Raw genomic sequence first — 15,840 nt, 5'->3', positions numbered from 1 at the left:
CCGAGCCGCCACGTCGCCGCCCTTCAGTAACTTCTTACAATCTTCACAACGAAGCATTATCAAGGTCTTAAGACTTCTCTCACAACATTTGAGAGGGATCTGATTAATCTGTGAGGAGCAGGATGTCAAAGTACGCAGCGTACAACTTCCGGTTGCCACTAGGTGGCGCTATCACTATGATTCAAAATTATCATATAGATGTGTTCCGGGTCAGGATGTTATGACATATGAGAGATTTTGAGCAGATTCGACAATGTACGGCCGAGTTACAACAACTTCCTGTTTCGTGGCGAATGGTGTTTCTTTGACGCCACGCCACGGCCACATAGTTTGATAACTTTTTGATCTTTGAGTAACTTTTCACTGCCAAGGTCTCAAGAGCAGACTAGCCGAATCTGAAGTCAATCGGGTCAAATCTCTGGGAGGAGTTCGTTAAAGTATGACGCCTTGAAACGGTCAAAAAACGTCATAAAAGCAAAAATGGCCGACTTCCTGTTTGGTTTAGAGAAAACGGCCAAGAGGATTTTTTGTGCGTCTCATCACGTTCCACATACCGACCAAATTTCATACAGCTGGGTGAAACCTGATGTTGGGGCTACTCAATAGGGGGCGCTAGCGAGCCAATATTTCATACCGCAGCTGGACACCCCAATCAGACTGCAATTTTCGCAAATTCTGGCTTGCGTGCCAAATTTCACAACATTCCCAATATCCCAAGCACCTCCTTTTTGCGACGAAACACTAAAAATAAGAATAAGAATAAGAATTAAAGCTGCGAGCAGCGATGAGCGGGCCCTCGCAATATGCATGTCGGGGTGCATGCACGTCGGGGTGCCGGCGGGACTCCGGCCTGCGCGGCCGAGAACGTCCGCGACCGTCGGACGCCGCGAGGACTCTGGTTGATGCTGTCATTCAGTTCCGTGACCGTCAGACACTGCATGCAGGTTCAGAGCATGGCCCCAATATACTTTTATTTAAGTCCATATGTGATACATGTTCCGACCAAATTTCATACATCTAGGTGAAACGTACTGCGAGGGCTGCTTCGTTGAAATTTTGTAGGGGGCGCTATTGAGCCGATTTGCCACTCTGAACCAATAAAATCATATTATACAACTACATTTTGGGCTTTAAATGTGTATGCCAAGTTTGCTTATGTTTCGAGCATTTTTAGCCTCTCAAAATGACCTTCGTTGTTAACGGCGAAGACTGCATCGCCATGGCAACGGCGTTCGACGAAACATCAAAAGCTTCATGATCTGGCATTATGAACTATTTGTGTGGAACAAATTTGATATTGATTTGATTTACCTACTAAGAGAAACAAGCCAAAGTATCAAGACTTTAACTTCCTGTTACCAGTAGGTGGCGCTATGACTATGATTCAAAATTGGCCTGCATATGTCTTCAGGCCTGGAGTCTAATCAAACACGTGAAATCTGGTAAAGATCTGATGATGTGGAGTCGAGTTACATCAGTTTATTCGTTCATGGCGAAGGATCGAAATTCCGTCGCCACGGCAACAGCTTTTCACGAAATAACAAGCTTTGAGTAACTTTTCATCACAAAGGTCTTTAGACTGTACCGACCAAATTTGAAGTTGATCTGATGAATTCCCTAGGAGGAGTTCGTTAAAGTGCAGCGCCTGGAAATGACAAAAACGACATGTGAAATTCATAAAAAATGCAAAATGGCTGACTTCCGGTTGGGTTTAGAGCATAGCCCCAAGAGACTTTTATTGAAGTCCATATGCGATACATGTTCCTACCACATTTCATACATCTAGGTCAAACGTACTGCGAGGGCTGCTTCGTCGAAATTTTGTAGGGGGCGCTATTGAGCCGATTTGCCACTCTGAACCAATAAAATCAGATTCTGTAACTACATTTCGGCCTTGTAATCTACTTGCCAAGTTTGCTTATGTTTCGAGCATTTTTAGCCTCTCAAAATGACCTTCGTTGTTCACGGCGAAGACTGCATCGCCACGGCAACGGCGTTCGACGAAACATCAAAAGCTTCATGATCTGGCATTATGAACTTCTTGTATTTGTGTGGAACAAATTTGATATTGATTTGATTTACCTACTAAGAGAAACAAGCCAAAGTATAAAGACTTTAACTTCCTGTTACCAGTAGGTGGCGCTATGACTATGATTCGAAATTGGCCTGCAGATGTCTTCAGGCCTGGAGTCTAATCAAGCATGTGAAATCTGGTAAAGATCTGATGATGTGGAGTCGAGATACATCAGTTTATTCGTTCATGGCGAAGGATCGAAATTCGCCGAGCCGCCACGTCGACGCCCTTCAGTAACTTCTTACAATTTTCACAATGAAGCATTATCAAGGTCTTAAGGCTTGTATGACAACATTTGAGAGGGATCTGATTAATCTGTTAGGAGCAGGATGTCAAAGTACGCAGCGTACAACTTCCGGTTGCCACTAGGTGGCGCTATCAGTTTGATTCAAAATTATCATACAGATGTGTTCCGGGTCAGGATGTTATGACATATGAGAGACTTTGAGCAGATTCGACAATGTACGGCCGAGTTACAACAACTTCCTGTTTCGTGGCGAATGGTGTTTCTTTGACGCCACGCCACGGCCACATAGTTCGATAACTTTTTGATCTTTGAGTAACTTTTCACTGTCAAGGTCTCAAGAGCAGACTCGCCGAATCTGAAGTCAATCGGGTCAAATCTCTGGGAGGAGTTCGTTAAAGTATGACGCCTTGAAACGGTCAAAAAACGTCATAAAAGCAAAAATGGCCGACTTCCTGTTTGGTTTAGAGAAAACGGCCAAGAGGATTTTTGGTGCGTCTCATCACGTTCCACATAACTACCAACTTTCATACAGCTGGGTGAATCCTGATGTCGGGGCTACTCAATAGGGGGCGCTAGCGAGCCAATATTTCATACTGCAGCTGGACACCCCAATCAGACTGCAATTTTCGCAAATTCTGGCTTGCGTGCCAAATTTCACAACATTCCCAATATCCCAAGCACCTCCTTTTTGCGACGAAACACATAAAATAATAAGAATAATAATAATTAAAGCTGCGAGCAGCGATGAGCGGGCCCTCGCAATATGCACGTCGGGGTGCCGGCGGGACTCCGGCCTGCGCGGCCGAGAACGTCCGCGACCGTCGGACAGCGCGAGGACTCTGGTTGATGCTGCCATTCAGTTCCGTGACCGTCAGACACTGCATGCAGGTTCAGAGCATGGCCCCAATATACTTGTATTTAAGTCCATATGTGATACATGTTCCTACCACATTTCATACATCTAGGTCAAACGTACTGCGAGGGCTGCTTCGTTGAAATTTTGTAGGGGGCGCTATTGAGCCGATTTGCCACTCTGAACCAATAAAATCATATTATACAACTACATTTTGGGCTTTAAATGTGTATGCCAAGTTTGCTTATGTTTCGAGCATTTTTAGCCTCTCAAAATGACCTTCGTTGTTAACGGCGAAGACTGCATCGCCACGGCAACGGCGTTCGACGAAACATCAAAAGCTTCATGATCTGGCATTATGAACTATTTGTGTGGAACAAATTTGATATTGATTTGATTTACCTACTAAGAGAAACAAGCCAAAGTATCAAGACTTTAACTTCCTGTTACCAGTAGGTGGCGCTATGACTATGATTCAAAATTGGCCTGCATATGTCTTCAGGCCTGGAGTCTAATCAAACACGTGAAATCTGGTAAAGATCTGATGATGTGGAGTCGAGTTACATCAGTTTATTCGTTCATGGCGAAGGATCGAAATTCCGTCGCCACGGCAACAGCTTTTCACGAAACAACAAGCTTTGAGTAACTTTTCATCACAAAGGTCTTTAGACTGTACCGACCAAATTTGAAGTTGATCTGATGAATTCCCTAGGAGGAGTTCGTTAAAGTGCAGCGCCTGGAAATGACAAAAACGACACTAGAAATTCATAAGAAATGCAAAATGGCTGACTTCCGGTTGGGTTTAGCGCATGGCCCCAAGAGACTTTTATTTAAGTCCATATGTGATACATGTTCCTACCAAATGTCATACATCTAGGTCAAACATACTGCGAGGGCTGCTTCTTCGAAATTTTGTAGGGGGCGCTATTGAGCCGATTTGCCACTCTGAACCAATAAAATCATATTCCCTAACTACATTTCGGCCTTGTAATCTACTTGCCAAGTTTGCTTATGTTTCGAGCATTTTTAGCCTGTCAAAATGACCTTCGTTGTTAACGGCGAAGACTGCATCGCCACGGCAACGGCGTTCGACGAAACATCAAAAACTTCATGATCTGGCATTATGAACTTCTTGTATTTGTGTGGAACAAATTTGATATTGATTTGATTTACCTACTGAGAGAAACAAGCCAAAGTATCAAGACTTTAACTTCCTGTTACCAGTAGGTGGCGCTATGACTATGATTCAAAATTGGCCTGCAGATGTCTTCAGGCCTGGAGTCTAATCAAACACGTGAAATCTGGGAAAGATCTGATGATGTGGAGTCGAGATACATCAGTTTATTCGTTCATGGCGAAGGATCGAAATTCGCAGAGCCGCCACGTCGCCGCCCTTCAGTAACTTCTTACAATCTTCACAACGAAGCATTATCAAGGTCTTAAGGCTTGTTTGACAACATTTGAGAGGGATCTGATTAATCTGTGAGGAGCAGGATGTCAAAGTACGCAGCCTACAACTTCCGGTTGCCACTAGGTGGCGCTATCACTATGATTCTAAATTATCATATAGATGTGTTCCGGGTCAGGATGTTATGACATATGAGAGATTTGGAGCAGATTCGACAATGTACGGCCAAGTTACAACAACTTCCTGTTTCGTGGCGAATGGTGTTTCTTTGACGCCACGCCACGGCCACATAGTTCGATAACTTTTTGATCTTTGAGTAACTTTTCACTGCCAAGGTCTCAAGAGCAGACTCGCCGAATCTGAAGTCAATCGGGTCAAATCTCTGGGAGGAGTTCGTTAAAGTATGACGCCTTGAAACGGTCAAAAAACGTCATAAAAGCAAAAATGGCCGACTTCCTGTTTGGTTTAGAGAAAACGGCCAAGAGGATTTTTTGTGCGTCTCATCACGTTCCACATACCTACCAAATTTCATACAGCTGGGTGAATCCTGATGTTGGGGCTACTCAATAGGGGGCGCTAGCGAGCCAATATTTCATACCGCAGCTGGACACCCCAATCAGACTGCAATTTTCGCAAATTCTGGCTTGCGTGCCAAATTTCACAGACTTCCCAATATCCCAAGCACCTCCTTTTTGCCATCAAACTGGTAAAATAATAATAAGAATAATAAGAATAATAAACATTACGGTTTCAATAGGTCCTCCGCTCCGACTACGTCGGTGCTCGGGCCCTAATAAACATTCGAAATTCAATAGGTCCTCCGCTCCGACTACGTCGGTGCTCGGGCCCTAATAAACATTCGAAATTCAATAGGTCCTCCGCTCCGACTACGTCGGTGCTCGGGCCCTAATTAAAGCTGCGAGCAGCGATGGGCGGGCCCTCGCAATATGCACGTCGGGGTGCATGCACGTCGGGATGCCGGCGGGACTCCGGCCTGCGCGGCCGAGAACGTCCGCGACCGTCGGACGCCGCGAGGACTCTGGTTGATGCTGTCATTCAGTTCCGTGACCGTCAGACACTGCATGCAGGTTCAGAGCATGGCCCCAATATACTTTTATTTAAGTCCATATGTGATACATGTTCCTACCAAATTTCATACATCTAGGTGAAACGTACTGCGAGGGCTGCTTCGTTGAAATTTTGTAGGGGGCGCTATTGAGCCGATTTGCCACTCTGAACCAATAAAATCATATTATACAACTACATTTTGGGATTTAAATGTGTATGCCAAGTTTGCTTATGTTTCGAGCATTTTTAGCCTCTCAAAATGACCTTCGTTGTTAACGGCGAAGACTGCATCGCCACGGCAACGGCGTTCGACGAAACATCAAAAGCTTCATGATCTGGCATTATGAACTATTTGTGTGGAACAAATTTGATATTGATTTGATTTACCTACTAAGAGAAACAAGCCAAAGTATCAAGACTTTAACTTCCTGTTACCAGTAGGTGGCGCTATGACTATGATTCAAAATTGGCCTGCATATGTCTTCAGGCCTGGAGTCTAATCAAACACGTGAAATCTGGTAAAGATCTGATGATGTGGAGTCGAGTTACATCAGTTTATTCGTTCATGGCGAAGGATCGAAATTCCGTCGCCACGGCAACAGCTTTTCACGAAACAACAAGCTTTGAGTAACTTTTCATCACAAAGGTCTTTAGACTGTACCGACCAAATTTGAAGTTGATCTGATGAATTCCCTAGGAGGAGTTCGTTAAAGTGCAGCGCCTGGAAATGACAAAAACGACATGAGAAATTCATAGAAAATGCAAAATGGCTGACTTCCGGTTGGGTTTAGAGCATAGCCCCAAGAGACTTTTATTGAAGTCCATATGCGATACATGTTCCTACCACATTTCATACATCTAGGTCAAACGTACTGCGAGGGCTGCTTCGTTGAAATTTTGTAGGGGGCGCTATTAAGCCGATTTGCCACTCTGAACCAATAAAATCAGATTCTGTAACTACATTTCGGCCTTGTAATCTACTTGCCAAGTTTGCTTATGTTTCGAGCATTTTTAGCCTCTCAAAATGACCTTCGTTGTTCACGGCGAAGACTGCATCGCCACGGCAACGGCGTTCGACGAAACATCAAAAGCTTCATGATCTGGCATTATGAACTTCTTGTATTTGTGTGGAACAAATTTGATATTGATTTGATTTACCTACTAAGAGAAACAAGCCAAAGTATAAAGACTTTAACTTCCTGTTACCAGTAGGTGGCGCTATGACTATGATTCGAAATTGGCCTGCAGATGTCTTCAGGCCTGGAGTCTAATTAAGCATGTGAAATCTGGTAAAGATCTGATGATGTGGAGTCGAGATACATCAGTTTATTCGTTCATGGCGAAGGATCGAAATTCGCCGAGCCGCCACGTCGCCGCCCTTCAGTAACTTCTTACAATTTTCACAATGAAGCATTATCAAGGTCTTAAGGCTTGTATGACAAGATTTGAGAGGGATCTGATTAATCTGTTAGGAGCAGGATGTCAAAGTACGCAGCGTACAACTTCCGGTTGCCACTAGGTGGCGCTATCAGTTTGATTCAAAATTATCATATAGATGTGTTCCGGGTCAGGATGTTATGACATATGAGAGATTTAGAGCAGATTCGACAATGTACGGCCGAGTTACAACAACTTCCTGTTTCGTGGCGAATGGTGTTTCTTTGACGCCACGCCACGGCCACATAGTTCGATAACTTTTTGATCTTTGAGTAACTTTTCACTGCCAAGGTCTCAAGAGCAGACTAGCCAAATCTGAAGTCAATCGGGTCAAATCTCTGGGAGGAGTTCGTTAAAGTATGACGCCTTGAAACGGTCAAAAACCGTCATAAAAGTAAAGATGGCCGACTTCCTGTTTGGTTTAGAGAAAACGTCCAAGAGGATTTTTGGTGCGTCTCATCACGTTCCACATAACTACCAACTTTCATACAGCTGGGTGAAACCTGATGTTGGGGCTACTCAATAGGGGGCGCTAGCGAGCCAATATTTCATACCGCAGCTGGACACCCCAATCAGACTGCAATTTTCGCAAATTCTGGCGTGCGTGCCAAATTTCACAACATTCCCAATATCCCAAGCACCTCCTTTTTGCCATGAAAGCGGAAGAAGAATAAGAATAAACATTCGAAATTCAATAGGTCCTCCGCTCCGACTACGTCGGTGCTCGGGCCCTAAAAACATTCGAAATTCAATAGGTCCTCCGCTCCGACTACGTCGGTGCTCGGGCCCTAATAAACATTCGAAATTCAATAGGTCCTCCGCTCCGACTACGTCGGTGCTCGGGCCCTAATTAAAGCTGCGAGCAGCGATGAGCGGGCCCTCGCAATATGCACGTCGGGGTGCATGGACGTCGGAGTGCCGGCGGGACTCCGGCCTGCGCGGCCGAGAACGTCCGCGACCGTCGGACGGCGCGAGGACTCTGGTTGATGCTGCCATTCAGTTCTGTGACCGTCAGACACTGCATGCAGGTTCAGAGCATGGCCCCAATATACTTTTATTTAAGTCCATATGTGATACATGTTCCTACCAAATTTCATACATCTAGGTGAAACGTACTGCGAGGGCTGCTTCGTTGAAATGTTGTAGGGGGCGCTATTGAGCCGATTTGCCACTCTGAACCAATAAAATCATATTATACAACTACATTTTGGGCTTTAAATGTGTATGCCAAGTTTGCTTATGTTTCGAGCATTTTTAGCCTCTCAAAATGACCTTCGTTGTTAACGGCGAAGACTGCATCGCCACGGCAACGGCGTTCGACGAAACATCAAAAGCTTCATGATCTGGCATTATGAACTATTTGTGTGGAACAAATTTGATATTGATTTGATTTACCTACTAAGAGAAACAAGCCAAAGTATCAAGACTTTAACTTCCTGTTACCAGTAGGTGGCGCTATGACTATGATTCAAAATTGGCCTGCAGATGTCTTCAGGCCTGGAGTCTAATCAAACACGTGAAATCTGGTAAAGATCTGATGATGTGGAGTCGAGTTACATCAGTTTTTTCGTTCATGGCGAAGGATCGAAATTCCGTTGCCACGGCAACAGCTTTTCACGAAACAACAAGCTTTGAGTAACTTTTCATCACAAAGGTCTTTAGACTGTACCGACCAAATTTGAAGTTGATCTGATGAATTCCCTAGGAGGAGTTCGTTAAAGTGCAGCGGCTGGAAATGACAAAAACGACATGAGAAATTCATAAAAAATGCAAAATGGCTGACTTCCGGTTGGGTTTAGAGCATAGCCCCAAGAGACTTTTATTGAAGTCCATATGCGATACATGTTCCTACCACATTTCATACATCTAGGTCAAACGTACTGCGAGGGCTGCTTCGTCGAAATTTTGTAGGGGGCGCTATTGAGCCGATTTGGCACTCTGAACCAATAAAATCATATTCCGTAACTACATTTCGGCCTTGTAATCTACTTGCCAAGTTTGCTTATGTTTCGAGCATTTTTAGCCTCTCAAAATGACCTTCGTTGTTAAAGGCGAAGACTGCATCGCCACGGCAACGGCGTTCGACGAAACATCAAAAGCTTCATGATCTGGCATTATGAACTTCTTCTATTTGTGTGGAACAAATTTGATATTGATTTGATTTACCTACTAAGAGAAACAAGCCAAAGTATAAAGACTTTAACTTCCTGTTACCAGTAGGTGGCGCTATGACTATGATTCAAAATTGGCCTGCAGATGTCTTCAGGCCTGGAGTCTAATCAAACACGTGAAATCTGGGAAAGATCTGATGATGTGGAGTCAAGATACATCAGTTTATTCGTTCATGGCGAAGGATCGAAATTCGCCGAGCCGCCACGTCGCCGCCCTTCAGTAACTTCTTACAATCTTCACAACGAAGCATTATCAAGGTCTTAAGGCTTGTTTGACAACATTTGAGAGGGATCTGATTAATCTGTGAGGAGCAGGATGTCAAAGTACGCAGCCTACAACTTCCGGTTGCCACTAGGTGGCGCTATCACTATGATTCTAAATTATCATATAGATGTGTTCCGGGTCAGGATGTTATGACATATGAGAGATTTGGAGCAGATTCGACAATGTACGGCCAAGTTACAACAACTTCCTGTTTCGTGGCGAATGGTGTTTCTTTGACGCCACGCCACGGCCACATAGTTCGATAACTTTTTGATCTTTGAGTAACTTTTCACTGCCAAGGTCTCAAGAGCAGACTCGCCGAATCTGAAGTCAATCGGGTCAAATCTCTGGGAGGAGTTCGTTAAAGTATGACGCCTTGAAACGGTCAAAAAACGTCATAAAAGCAAAAATGGCCGACTTCCTGTTTGGTTTAGAGAAAACGGCCAAGAGGATTTTTTGTGCGTCTCATCACGTTCCACATACCTACCAAATTTCATACAGCTGGGTGAATCCTGATGTTGGGGCTACTCAATAGGGGGCGCTAGCGAGCCAATATTTCATACCGCAGCTGGACACCCCAATCAGACTGCAATTTTCGCAAATTCTGGCTTGCGTGCCAAATTTCACAGACTTCCCAATATCCCAAGCACCTCCTTTTTGCCATCAAACTGGTAAAATAATAATAAGAATTAAAGCTGCGAGCAGCGATGGGCGGGCCCTCGCAATATGCACGTCGGGGTGCCGGCGGGACTCCGGCCTGCGCGGCCGAGAACGTCCGCGACCGTCGGACGGCGCGAGGACTCTGGCTGATGCTGCCATTTAGTTCTGTGACCGTCAGACACTGCATGCAGGTTTAGAGCATGGCCCCAATATACTTTTATTTAAGTCCATATGTGATACATGTTCCCACCAAATTTCATACAGCTAGGTCAAACGTACTGCGAGGGCTCCTTCGTCGAAATTTTGTAGGGGGCGCTATTGAGCCGATTTGCCACTCTGAACCAATAAAATCATATTCCCTAACTACATTTCGGCCTTGTAATCTACTTGCCAAGTTTGCTTATGTTTCGAGCATGTTTAGCCTGTCAAAATGACCTTCGTTGTTAACGGCGAAGACTGCATCGCCACGGCAACGGCGTTCGACGAAACATCAAAAACTTCATGATCTGGCATTATGAACTTCTTGTATTTGTGTGGAACAAATTTGATATTGATTTGATTTACCTACTGAGAGAAACAAGCCAAAGTATCAAGACTTTAACTTCCTGTTACCAGTAGGTGGCGCTATGACTATGATTCAAAATTGGCCTGCAGATGTCTTCAGGCCTGGAGTCTAATCAAGCATGTGAAATCTGGTAAAGATCTGATGATGTGGAGTCGAGATACATCAGTTTATTCGTTCATGGCGAAGGATCGAAATTCGCCGAGCCGCCACGTCGCCGCCCTTCAGTAACTTCTTACAATCTTCACAATGAAGCATTATCAAGGTCTTAAGGCTTGTTTGACAACATTTGAGAGGGATCTGATTAATCTGTGAGGAGCAGGATGTCAAAGTACGCAGCGTACAACTTCCGGTTGCCACTAGGTGGCGCTATCACTATGATTCTAAATTATCATATAGATGTGTTCCGGGTCAGGATCTTATGACATATGAGAGATTTGGAGCAGATTCGACAATGTACGGCCAAGTTACAACAACTTCCTGTTTCGTGGCGAATGGTGTTTCTTTGACGCCACGCCACGGCCACATAGTTCGATAACTTTTTGATCTTTGAGTAACTTTTCACTGTCAAGGTCTCAAGAGCAGAATCGCCGAATCTGAAGTCAATCGGGTCAAATCTCTGGGAGGAGTTCGTTAAAGTATGACGCCTTGAAACGGTCAAAAAACGTCATAAAAGCAAAAATGGCCGACTTCCTGTTTGGTTTAGAGAAAACGGCCAAGAGGATTTTTGGTGCGTCTCATCACGTTCCACATAACTACCAACTTTCATACAGCTGGGTGAATCCTGATGTCGGGGCTACTCAATAGGGGGCGCTAGCGAGCCAATATTTCATACTGCAGCTGGACACCCCAATCAGACTGCAATTTTCGCAAATTCTGGCTTGCGTGCCAAATTTCACAACATTCCCAATATCCCAAGCACCTCCTTTTTGCGACGAAAGACTAAGAATAATAATAATAATAATAATTAAAGCTGCGAGCAGCGATGGGCGGGCCCTCGCAATATGCACGTCGGGGTGCCGGCGGGACTCCGGCCTGCGCGGCCGAGAACGTCCGCGACCGTCGGACGGCGCGAGGACTCTGGCTGATGCTGCCATTTAGTTCTGTGACCGTCAGACACTGCATGCAGGTTTAGAGCATGGCCCCAATATACTTTTATTTAAGTCCATATGTGATACATGTTCCCACCAAATTTCATACATCTAGGTCAAACCTACTGCGAGGGCTCCTTCGTCGAAATTTTGTAGGGGGCGCTATTGAGCCGATTTGCCACTCTGAACCAATAAAATCATATTCCCTAACTACATTTCGGCCTTGTAATCTACTTGCCAAGTTTGCTTATGTTTCGAGCATTTTTAGCCTGTCAAAATGACCTTCGTTGTTAACGGCGAAGACTGCATCGCCACGGCAACGGCGTTCGACGAAACATCAAAAACTTCATGATCTGGCATTATGAACTTCTTGTATTTTTGTGGAACAAATTTGATATTGATTTGATTTACCTACTGAGAGAAACAAGCCAAAGTATCAAGACTTTAACTTCCTGTTACCAGTAGGTGGCGCTATGACTATGATTCAAAATTGGCCTGCAGATGTCTTCAGGCCTGGAGTCTAATCAAGCATGTGAAATCTGGTAAAGATCTGATGATGTGGAGTCGAGATACATCAGTTTATTCGTTCATGGCGAAGGATCGAAATTCGCCGAGCCGCCACGTCGCCGCCCTTCAGTAACTTCTTACAATCTTCACAACAAAGCATTATCAAGGTCTTAAGGCTTGTTTGACAACATTTGAGAGGGATCTGATTAATCTGTGAGGAGCAGGATGTCAAAGTATGCAGCGTACAACTTCCGGTTGCCACAAGGTGGTGCTATCAGTTTGATTCAAAATTATCATATAGATGTGTTCCGGGTCAGGATGTTATGACATATGAGAGATTTGGAGCAGATTCGACAATGTACGGCCGAGTTACAACAACTTCCTGTTTCGTGGCGAATGGTGTTTCTTTGACGCCACGCCACGGCCACATAGTTCGATAACTTTTTGATCTTTGAGTAACTTTTCACTGTCAAGGTCTCAAGAGCAGACTCGCCGAATCTGAAGTCAATCGGGTCAAATCTCTGGGAGGAGTTCGTTAAAGTATGACGCCTTGAAACGGTAAAAAAACGTCATAAAAGCTAAAATGGCCGACTTCCTGTTTGGTTTAAAGAAAACGTCCAAGAGGATTTTCTGTGCGTCTCATCACGTTCCACATACCGACCAAATTTCATACAGCTGGGTGAAACCTGATGTTGGGGCTACTCAATAGGGGGCGCTAGCGAGCCAATATTTCATACCGCAGCTGGACACCCCAATCAGACTGCAATTTTCGCAAATTCTGGCTTGCGTGCCAAATTTCACAACATTCCCAATATCCCAAGCACCTCCTTTTTGCGACGAAACACTAAAAATAATAATAAGAATAATAATAATAATAAACATTACGGTTTCAATAGGTCCTCCGCTCCGACTACGTCGGTGCTCGGGCCCTAATAAGAAGAAGAATAAACATTCGAAATTCAATAGGTCCTCCGCTCCGACTACGTCGGTGCTCGGGCCCTAATTAAAGCTGCGAGCAGCGATGGGCGGGCCCTCGCAATATGCACGTCGGGGTGCCGGCGGGACTCCGGCCTGCGCGGCCGAGAACGTCCGCGACCGTCGGACGCCGCGAGGACTCTGGCCGATGCTGCCATTCAGTTCTGTGACCGTCAGACACTGCATGCAGGTTTAGAGCATGGCCCCAATATACTTTTATTGAAGTCCATATGTGATACATGTTCCTACCAAATTTCATACATCTAGGTGAAACGTACTGCGAGGGCTGCTTCGTTGAAATTTTGTAGGGGGCGCTATTGAGCCGATTTGCCACTCTGAACCAATAAAATCATATTATACAACTACATTTTGGGCTTTAAATGTGTATGCCAAGTTTGCTTATGTTTCGAGCATTTTTAGCCTCTCAAAATGACCTTCGTTGTTAACGGCGAAGACTGCATCGCCACGGCAACGGCGTTCGACGAAACATCAAAAGCTTCATGATCTGGCATTATGAACTATTTGTGTGGAACAAATTTGATATTGATTTGATTTACCTACTAAGAGAAACAAGCCAAAGTATAAAGACTTTAACTTCCTGTTACCAGTAGGTGGCGCTATGACTATGATTCAAAATTGGCCTGCAGATGTCTTCAGGCCTGGAGTCTAATCAAACACGTGAAATCTGGTAAAGATCTGATGATGTGGAGTCGAGTTACATCAGTTTATTCGTTCATGGCGAAGGATCGAAATTCGCCGAGCCGCCACGTCGCCGCCCTTCAGTAACTTCTTACAATCTTCACAACGAAGCATTATCAAGGTCTTAAGGCTTGTTTGACAACATTTGAGAGGGATCTGATTAATCTGTGAGGAGCAGGATGTCAAAGTACGCAGCGTACAACTTCCGGTTGCCACTAGGTGGCGCTATCAGTTTGATTCACAATTATCATATAGATGTGTTCCGGGTCAGGATGTTATGACATATGAGAGATTTTGAGCAGATTCGACAATGTACGGCCGAGTTACAACAACTTCCTGTTTCGTGGCGAATGGTGTTTCTTTGACGCCACGCCACGGCCACATCGTTCGATAACTTTTTGATCTTTGAGTAACTTTTCACTACCAAGGTCTCAAGAGCAGACTAGCTGAATCTGAAGTCAATCGGGTTAAATCTCTGGGAGGAGTTCGTTAAAGTATGACGCCTTGAAACGGTCAAAAAACGTCATAAAAGTAGAAATGGCCGACTTCCTGTTTGGTTTAGGGAAAACTTCCAAGAGGATGTTTGGTGCGTCTCATCACGTTCCACATAACTACCAACTTTCATACAGCTGGGTGAATCCTGATGTTGGGGCTACTCAATAGGGGGCGCTAGCGAGCCAATATTTCATACCGCAGCTGGATACCCCAATCAGACTGCAATTTTCGCAAATTCTGGCTTGCGTGCCAAATTTCTCAGACTTCCCAATATCCCAAGCACCTCCTTTTTGCACCGAAACACTAAAAATAAGAAGAAGAAGAAGAAGAAGAAGAAGAATAATAAACATTCGAAATTCAATAGGTCCTCCGCTCCGACTACGTCGGTGCTCGGGCCCTAATTAAAGCTGCGAGCAGCGATGAGCGGGCCCTCGCAATATGCACGTCGGGGTGCATGCACGTCGGGGTGCCGGCGGGACTCCGGCCTGCGCGGCCGAGAACGTCCGCGACCGTCGGACGGCGCGAGGACTCTGGTTGATGCTGCCATTCAGTTCTGTGACCGTCAGACACTGCATGCAGGTTCAGAGCATGGCCCCAATATACTTTTATTTAAGTCCATATGTGATACATGTTCCTACCAAATTTCATACATCTAGGTGAAACGTACTGCGAGGGCTGCTTCGTTGAAATGTTGTAGGGGGCGCTATTGAGCCGATTTGCCACTCTGAACCAATAAAATCATATTATACAACTACATTTTGGGCTTTAAATGTGTATGCCAAGTTTGCTTATGTTTCGAGCATTTTTAGCCTCTCAAAATTACCTTCGTTGTTAACGGCGAAGACTGCATCGCCACGGCAACGGCGTGCGACGAAACATCAAAAGCTTCATGATCTGGCATTATGAACTATTTGTGTGGAACAAATTTGATATTGATTTGATTTACCTACTAAGAGAAACAAGCCAAAGTATCAAGACTTTAACTTCCTGTTACCAGTAGGTGGCGCTATGACTATTATTCAAAATTGGCCTGCAGATGTCTTCAGGCCTGGAGTCTAATCAAACACGTGAAATCTGGTAAAGATCTGATGATGTGGAGTCGAGTTACATCAGTTTATTCGTTCATGGCGAAGGATCGAAATTCCGTCGCCACGGCAACAGCTTTTCACGAAACAACAAGCTTTGAGTAACTTTTCATCACAAAGGTCTTTAGACTGTACCGACTAAATTTGAAGTTGATCTGATGAATTCCCTAGGAGGAGTTCGTTAAAGTGCAGCGCCTGGAAATGACAAAAATGACATGAGAAATTCATAAAAAATGCAAAATG

General features: G+C 44.7%; 1 protein-coding gene across 1 annotated transcript in view; it reads right to left on the bottom strand.

Moving 5' to 3' along the window:
• Positions 1–15,840, bottom strand: part of LOC306786361 (NEDD4-like E3 ubiquitin-protein ligase WWP2) — a gene marked incomplete at both ends in the record, with an annotated part of 335,533 nt that overhangs the window by 177,142 nt on the left and 142,551 nt on the right. The window lies entirely within an intron of this gene.

This window comes from Melanostigma gelatinosum (assembly GCF_949748355.1).
Source record: "Melanostigma gelatinosum genome assembly, contig: SUPER_1_unloc_1, whole genome shotgun sequence".
In the NCBI taxonomy this organism is placed as follows: Eukaryota; Metazoa; Chordata; class Actinopteri; order Perciformes; family Zoarcidae; genus Melanostigma; species Melanostigma gelatinosum.
This window is presented reverse-complemented; position numbering and strand designations above follow the sequence as displayed.